The sequence below is a fragment of the Camelus bactrianus genome, chromosome 27 (assembly GCF_048773025.1).
Source record: "Camelus bactrianus isolate YW-2024 breed Bactrian camel chromosome 27, ASM4877302v1, whole genome shotgun sequence".
NCBI classification, from domain to species: domain Eukaryota; kingdom Metazoa; phylum Chordata; class Mammalia; order Artiodactyla; family Camelidae; genus Camelus; species Camelus bactrianus.
The window spans coordinates 12,882,955-12,892,440 of NC_133565.1; the positions used below are offsets into that span (position 1 = coordinate 12,882,955).

Genomic DNA, 9,486 nt, shown 5'->3' on the forward strand with positions numbered 1-9,486 from the left:
ACCCTGGTCCCAGTTTTACATGTTTTGGCTTGTAAATGTGTGAATCACATAACATGTCCCCAGCAGCTGCCCCTTCCTGAAGCCAGAAAATGTTTCTAGGAATGAGCACATGAGATAAGGAGAGGGACGAACAGGACACAGATTTTATTGTGGGGCCAGTGCTCTTTGTAAGCCAGGGCCCTTTTATTCATGAGAAGTTGCTAACGCTTCGTATTTTTCTCGGCCATTACCTTAATATTTATGCAATTCCATATTTCATGAATTATTTCAAATCACTGGTTTTCGCAGTGTTTCTGAGCACACTACAGGCACCTTCATCAGGGACGGATTAATCCGTTTCAAAGCCTGGTGACTACAGTGCATGTCAGCAGGGAAACAGGTGGTAACAGTAAGTAAATGTTGAGCCATATTTTGTCCCATCTCCACAGCAACAGGATAGAGAAAGGTCTATTAGGATACATAGATTCCAGCAAGGAGGAAAAGGCAAGGAGATGCTCCTTCTTTCTTTCCATGTATCCCCAGTCTCATTTCTCCCCTTTTCGTCTAGAAAAATAAAATGAATAAAAGAAGCAGGGACCACAGGTACAGAGGAATCTATTTATTACACAAAGAACATTATGCAGGCTCTGTGGAGCTATCTCAAGACCAGGAACGTCCTTCTTGTCTCCTGCTCACAAGCAGCAGGTTGTACAATCAGTACCACTTATCGATTCCCACTTTCCTATCAGAGTATTTTATTGCCCCAACCAATGTGTAAACTTGCTCTTGGAAAGTGAGCCAAAGGGATGGATGCCACATCCAAGCATCAGCCTGGGAGCCACCATGTGCTCCTATGATGGCTTTTGTCCCTCCTGTCACCAGAACGGCATGCCCTTCACCCCAGATCCCCGCATACAGATGCTGTGTGGAGAACCACACTGGACCTCCATCATATGCACAGCCACGATTTCGTGCAAATAACAAAATAATGTTTGTAATTCCAAATACCTGAGATTTTAGGTCAGTTCTTATCATAACAGTAACTTAGTGACAATGAAATGAACAAAGACATCGCACCAGTTATGAGGTGCCACCAGAACAAAAAACTAAAATATTTGTAACAGGTCCATCCAAGAGTCAGTTAGAAAGCTGTTATTGATACCGAGAAAACTGACTGGCCCGTGTTTTTGTTGATAAAACACTTGCTAAAACTGTTGTGTGTAATAACTTGGAATAAGCTTATGAGCTTAGGCAATCAGATTGGGAACATGAACGTTACTGCCAGGACGTGGCTGTTACTGGTTACTCTAGAAAAGGTACTGTAAGAAAGAGACAGTTTCAGAAAACAATCTATGGATTTGACAGCAAATTTGCAAGCTGGGATCATTTATCTTCTCCAAACAATGAAAGGTGAAATTGGAAACAAAGATCAAAACTCAGTGTTAGAGTAAAGACCAGATCACACTCTGTTACAACCTCTGAACTGATTAAAGGGACATTCAGTGAACAGCTTTAGTTGTACAAAATGTCTCAGGGAACAACAACAACAAAACAATACTAAGAGTTGGACTCTTTCTTGGAAGCCTAACTGCCTTGAGTTATATCAACTTACCTCAGACTACTTTAAGGTACAGGTGGAGCACAACTTGGAAAGGTTTGTGTCTGTGACTATTGGCACATTAGAATCACACAAAATAAAAGCTAACTACGCTGAGAGAGTTGTACTGTCAAAAAGCCACCAGCCTATTAAAATAGCCTGTGGATGTTTGAGACTTAGAATGATCATTGGGCCCCTAATGATTCTGTTAACCCCCAAAGAAGGAATATTCTTGAATGCCCTACTCCAATGTGGACAAGTAGGGTGATGGAGAACTATGGTCCACTGAGAGGGTAGAGCCAAGAATCACAGAGACTGGATCCCTGAACCAAGGGAGAACACACTGGGTCTAGTGGAAGAAAATTGTCTACCAGCTAGCTGGAGGTTGGGGGGAGACCTCAGGTCCATCAAGAAAGACTTTAAACTTCCTGCAATCTAAGCTGAGTGCATTCCAATCTCCTCCTTTCTGAAGGAGAGTATTTACTGAGATGACCTTGTGCCAATATTGTTGATTGTGTGTGGAGTAAAGAGCTTATCTTTTTATATATCTCTGGATAATGTAGAATTAATATCGTGTGGAGTGCTATTATGAGATCCAGGGCTTTGTCTGATAGTACCATTAGATGGGACTTTGGAGATTTCACTTATTGTAGGAAGTGAATTCTGCACACTTGAGGAAATGAAGTAATTTTTTTTTTATAACAAAGACTGGATTGTGGTAGATTCCACTGTTGTTCCCAATTGTTCCCCTTCCACTCTCTGCAAAAAAAAAAAAAAAAAATAGAATATACTCTACGTCCCATAGACACTGGGTTTGGCCATTGTACTGTGTTTGCATTGTGAGTTGAAGTGCTGAATGCTGCATCCAACCAGACACTTGAAGACCTATCTAAAGATGTAGGATTGCTTTCCTTTATGCTATACGAATGTGATATGTTTTCTTCCTGGATTCCAGAATATACACAAAGCTAAGTTGTATTTGACCACTGCTGATATATACATTAGCCAGAAACACATGTTTTGATTGTAATTCAGTGAAACTTTGGGAGTCTCTGATACTGTGGTCTAACTTAATGAAAGCTGACTAATGAAAGTGCCATAGACTTCATTTGTTCAGCTTTGTTATCAGGAACAAAATCTGAGAAAAGGGGGCCTCAGTACTTCCTTTTGTCATATAGCTCAAGTCTCAGACATCCTGGCATCTCTCTGTATTTTTTTTTTTTTAATCTCAAGGGAAAAAAATGGGTGGTGAGAGATCCCATGTGATTTACCCTATGAGAGGGGAGCCCTGTGCAGGGTGTCTGAGCTAGAGGGGCAAAAGGAAGGAATGAGGGTGTTGGAGCCTGGCAGGGGATGGGGTCTGAGCCAGGCGAGAAGGCACGGAGGGAGGAGGGCAGCCACCGTGGGAGATCAGTTACATACTGCAGATGCATTAAGTGTGTGTGTATTTTAAGGATAATGGAAACCAAGATCTTGGACAATAAACTTGCACATATTGCCCTGTGCTGGACACAGTCCTTGGACATTGTCCTCACCGGGTTAGGACTCCAGCACCCTGCGCTGGACCATCACAACTATCTTCAAAGCCTTCTTATGCCCAGACCCAAATACATGTCCACCTTCCCCTTCACAACCTTCCTCATCCTCTCCTATGCTTTGAGGAGAAAATTCAGGCACTCAGGACAACCCAGCTGTGCCCACAGTTAGGGTGTGTGTTCTATAAATGACCCTGCCCCACTGCAGCCCCCCACACACTCTCCCAGAGACCTGCTACCAATTTCTTTCCTCAAGAATTAAAACAAATCACTTTTAACAAATATAATACTGGACACTAGGTTATGCAAGAGACTTACAATGAAACACCTTGATTTTTATGAGCTGACACTTGATAGCCTGTATCTCTCAGGAGTTCTGAGGTTCAGAGATTTAAAATGAGGACTGTCAGAACTGCCATCATTAAAAAGACCACAAATGATAAATGCTGGAGAGGATGTAGAATAAAGGGAACCCTCCTACACTGTTGGTGGGAATGTAGTTTGGTGTAACATTATGGAAAACAGTATGGAGATTCCTCAAAAAACTAAAAATAGACTTACCATATGATCCAGCAATCCCACTCCTGGGTATATACCCAGAGGGAACCTTAATTCAAAAAAATACATAGTGTTCACAGCAGCACTATTTACAATAGCCAAGACATGGAAACAACCTAAATGCCCATCAATAGATGACTGGATAAAGAAGTTGTGGTATATTTGTACAATGGGATAATACTTGGCCATAAAAAAGAATAAAATAATGCCATTTGTAGCAACATGGAAGGGCCTGAAGATTGTCATTCTAAGTGAAGTAAGCCAGAAAGAGAAAGAAAAATATCATACGATATCACTTACATGTGGACTCTAAAACAAGACAAATGAACTTATTTACAAAACAGAAACAGACTCACAGATATAGAAAACAAATTTATGGTTACCAGTGGGGGAAGTGGGTAGGAAGGGATAAATTGGGAGTTTGAGATTTGCAGATACTAACTAATCTATATAAAATAGATAAATAACAAGTTTATACTGTGTAGCACAGGGAACTCTATTCAATATCTTATAGTAACCCATGGTGAAAAAGAACATGAAAATGAATATATGCATGTTCATGTGTGATTGAAGCATTATGCTGTACACCAGAAATTGACACAAATATATAAATATGTAAAATGTGGACTTTGTGCAGAAGAATTCCAAACAATTTATAGAGATGCTCCACTCTCATGGAGAGGAAGCAAAATTCTCCACCCCCGTACATGGGCTGCGCGAAGTGACTTCCTTCCAAAGATGACAGCTCTTAACTTAGAGTGGGGCCACCTAGGCCAGCACCTAGGTGGTCAAGGGCAACACCGAAGTGCTCAACCACACTGAATGTGTTTGCCTTTGATAGGATGTGCTAGAGACGGCACCTCACCTCTGTGGTCCTCGTCCCCAAGCCCATAAGCCCAACTCAGCCAGGAGGAAAACAGCAGCTAAATTTCAGCAGAGGGCCATGCTGCAAAGTACCTGGTCAGTATTACTCAAAACTCTCAAGGTCACCACAAATTGAGAAAGTATCGCAGCCAAGAGGAGCCCAAGGGACATGATGACTAACTACTGTTTAGTGTCCTGGAACAGAAAGAGAACATTAGATAAAACTAAGCTAATGTCTTCAAGATGATGTCTCACATGTACTGGCTTCTTGGTAAAATTAATTTACCTTTTCATTATTATTTACTGAGTGAGTCAGCATTTCATTTGTATGGATTTTATCCAGCAACGAGGAGGGAACAACACAAAAAAACTAATTAAAAAAGATAAAGCTGCTGTATGACTGAAAAATAATAATAAGGAAGGTAGCATCCATAAGCTTTAGTCATTAGTAATGGTTCAATATTGGTCCATTAGCTGTGACTAAGGTACCGCACTAATTGAAGGTATGAGTAATATGGACAAGAGGCTGTGTTGTGTGTGGGGACTCTCAGTACTCGCTCTTCAACTCTTCTAATAGTCCCTTCCCATCCTTTCCCCACCAATGAGTCACAGAAGGCACAACACAGGAAGGAGCAGTGCTCCTGGAAAACTCTGCAACACAGAAAAGCACCTCTTTTTCACCTCACTCCACTGCAAGATGGCAAAGGCAGGAAGAAGACTCTACCAGGCACGAGAAAGAGTGGGCGAACATCAGGAGGACTCCTCCCAGCCCAGGACAAAACCCACTTGCCTCCTACACATGCAAGTTGCCCATCAAAGGTTTTCCAAATCATAACTCCACATAGTTTTACCTGAAAAATAAGGCTTTTCTTAAAGGACACCAATTTCAAAGTGTCTCTGTCCTGGTTTGATGTACACAGCCTGTTGTCAGCACTTTATCCACATCCCTCTACCAGGTATGGAGTCTGGAACTTTGCAGGAGGAATAGTGAGTTGGACCAAGATTCGGTCCCAAAGCCCTGAAAGGTCCCTCTGTATCTAGCTATTGGTCCTCTCTAGCCAAGAATTATTCTGACATCTGACACTATAGGTTTGTTTGGAATGTTTTTGAGCTTCCAATGAATGGAATCATGCAGTATGTGGTCCTTTTCATTCAACATTTTGTCCATGAGATCAGTCCATGTTATTACAGGTACCTATGGTTTTATTTTAGTTTTTCTCATTGCTGTCCCATATTCCATTGCATGACTATGCATGATTTATTGCCCCATGATACTGTTGATGGATAGTGAGTTTCCAGCTTCTGGCTAATAGAAGTAAAGTTGCTATCAACATTGTTGAAAATATTTTTTGATGAACATAAGCAATCATGTCCTTTGAGTATGTAGTCAGGATGGAATTTGCTGGGTTACAGGGTATGTGTATATTTAGTTTTACTAGATACTACCAAACATTTTCTCACAAGGGGCTGAATCACTTTTCACACCCACCAGCAGTATACGGGAGTTCAATTTCCTCTATAATTGGCATGGAGGACTTTGCTGCTTCATTTCTGTGCACTTGACAGACAAAGTTTCTTGAATTAGAAGCAGAAATGAGGCTTAAAGTAAACCCACATCTTCCCCTCCAGGAGCTCCACCAGCTTCCTCAGAGTGAGTATATCTGAAAGACCCAACTCAGCCCTGTTTGGGGAGGGTGGGGAGGAATGCAACTATTATGAAACACACCCAGAGCCTTCTCCACAGGGTAGCCACTCCCCAGGGGAAAGGACTTCACTAGGGCACAATTCTGAAACCTTATCCCAGCTTGTGGGGCAGGGAACCACTCTCCACTTCAGCCCCCACCAGCCTTTCTGTCTCACCTAAAGGAAAAACAAAACAGAACAGAAACTGCAGTCAACAGCAATACAAGGAAATACATTCAATTCAAGGGGTGCTCTAACCAGTGGAGGAAGTAGGGCATCAAGCCACAGGGCGGAGGGAAGCTTTACTACTATATGAAGGACAGAAACACTTTGTGAAGTCCACAGCCCTCAGACACAAGCAAACTAAAATATTGACTCAGAAGACTATCAAATGCCCTCCACCCTTCCAGGCCTTATGATCACACCAAGGCAGTCTTAATATAAAGAAGTGAAACTGAAACATCTGTGAGGTACAAATGTGTTCTAAACAGTGAGACATAGGGATTCCCAGAGCTAAAAGAGGAGACAGAAACAAGATCACTGAAGGAATTTTGAAGCCTCTGGTACATACAGCTACAACAAGCATTAAACAAAACCCAACTTCTGACCAGATTAACACAAATCCTCACACTAAAGTCCTCCAGGTCCTATTAGCTGATATAATATGTCTAGCTTTCAATGAAAATAAATCCCATGTCAAAAGGCAAGAAAAAACACAGAACTGCACAGACAACATTATCATCAGATCCAGACTCAGATATGACACAGATGTTGGAATTACCAGGCAAGGAATTTAAAGTATCTATGATTAATATATTAAGGGCTCTAATGGAAAAAGTAGACAACGTGCAAGAAGAAACAGGCAATGGAAGCAGAGAGATGGAAACTAAGGAAGGAATCAAAGGAGAATACCAGAGATGGCAAACACAGTAGAAGAAATGAAGAATGTCTCCGACAGGCTTTTGACATGGTGGAGGAAGGGATCGGCGACCTGGAGAGTAAGTCAATGGAAATCTTCTGACCAAAGTGCAAAGAGGGAAAAAAAAAAAAAAAGGAATGGACAACAATAGCAACAAAAGAATAGAACATTCAAGAACTTCATGACAATATTAAAAGGAATAACCTACTTGTGACTGGAGTATCAGAATGATAACAAGGAGGTAATAGAGAAAATAAATATTTGACATAAAAAAACTTACCTATAAAAGAACGAAGATAATAATTACAGTGGAAAACAACAAATATGGTTCCTTACAAACCTCTAACCAGGGCAGCTGGAAGGAACAAATAAACAGTATCAGAAATGAAAGGGAGAAAATCACTTCTGATCACATGGACATTAAAAGGATAATAAGGGCATGGCGTGAAGAATTCTATGCCCGTCGATTTCATAACTTAGGTGAAATGGATGAATTACTTGAAAGAGACAACTACCGAAACTCTGTCAGGAGAAACAGATAACCTGAGTAGTCCTATATCTATGTAAAATAAATTGACTTGATAATTAAAACCTTCCGGAAAAGAAGGCATCAGGACCAGATGAATTCTAACATTTAAGGAAGAAATAATACCACTTTATACAACATCTTCCCCAAAACAGAAGCAGTAGGAGCACTTCCCAGCACATGTTGTGAGACCAGCATTTCACTAATACTAAAACCACACAAATTATTGCAAGAAAATAAAACTAAAGGCCAATATCCTTCATGAACATAGATGCAAGTACCCTTAAAAATATGTTATCCAGGCCTGTGGGACAAGATGGAGCTCCTGCAGGTCCTGAAGCTCGGGCTGCAGCAGGTCAGCGGCCACAGCGGCCTCCGCGGCTACCTACAGATTTTATTCAGGGCAAATGATGTGAGGGTTGGTACATTAGTGGGGGAAGACAAATATGGAAACAAATACTATGAAGACAACAAGCAGTTTTTTGGCCGTCACTGATGGGTTATATATACCACTGAAATGAATGGCAAAAACACATTCTGGGATGTGGACGGAAGCATGGTGCCCGCTGAATGGCATCGTTGGCTTCACTGCATGACTGATGATCCTCCGACAACAAAACCACCTACTGCTTGTAAATTCATTTGGACAAACCATAAATTCAATGTGACTGGCACACCACAACAATATGTACCTTATTCCACCACTAGAAAGAAGATTCAAGAGTGGGTCCCACCTTCAACACCTTACAAATAGACAATTAAAAACATTTTAAACATGTAAAATGTGAGGCTTGCCATGTAATTTTACTTTTACTGCTTACTATTAACGTCATTAAAATTGTTTGATTGAAAAAAAATGTTATCCAGTAATATACATGTAAAAGATTATATAGCACAGCCAGGGGAGATTAATTTCAGAAAGGCAAGATAGGTTCAAAATTTGTAAATCAATCTATGTAATTCATCATATTAACATTCAGTCTGTTTCAGAAAAATATAATCATATCAATAGACACATTAAAAGTATTTGACAAAATTAAATACCTATCATAATAAAAATTCTAAGAAATCTAGGAATAGAAAGGAATTCCTCTACTCTTAACAAAGCATATATATATATATATATATATATATATATATATATATATATATATATATATATATATATATACACACACACATACACATAATATATATATGAAAATCTACATCTAAAATCTAAATCAAACTTCATCATGGTGAAAGACTGAATGGTTTCCTTTCATGACCAGGAAAAGGACAAGGATTTCCTCTCATCAGTCTTACTCAACATTGTTCTGGATGTCCTACCTATTGTAATAGGACAAAAATAAATATAAGGCATACAAATTGAAAAGAAATAAATAGAGAAGTCTTTATTCACAGATGACAAAAGGATATACAAATTATCAAACAATTTACAAAAATGCTTTCAGAACTAAGAAACAATCATAAAACAGTTGCAAGACACAACTGCTTTCCTATAAATCAAAAATTAACCATTGTTCCTTGAAATTTAAAAGAACACTATCTACAATGACACCAAAAAATGAAGTACTTAGGTATAAATCAGTATGGGATATCTATGTATAGGGTCATTAAAGAAATCAAGTAACAGTTAACTAAATGGAGAGGCATCCACCATTCACGGTTTGTAATATTCAGTGTTGCTAAAATGTCAGTTCTTCTGAACTTGATATATAGACTCAAAGAAATCCCAATCAAAATCCTGAGAAGCACACTGTTGGTGGGAATGCAGTTTGGTGCAGCCATTAAGGAAAATAGTATGGCAATTCCTTAAAAAACT

The 9,486-nt window shown here is 39.8% G+C and overlaps 1 pseudogene; it reads left to right on the forward strand.

Annotated features, from left to right (window-relative positions):
- Positions 1 to 7,968: 7,968 nt before the first annotated feature.
- LOC105081147 (NADH dehydrogenase [ubiquinone] 1 alpha subcomplex subunit 12 pseudogene) lies at positions 7,969 to 8,415 on the forward strand (annotated as a pseudogene).
- Positions 8,416 to 9,486: the final 1,071 nt, after the last annotated feature.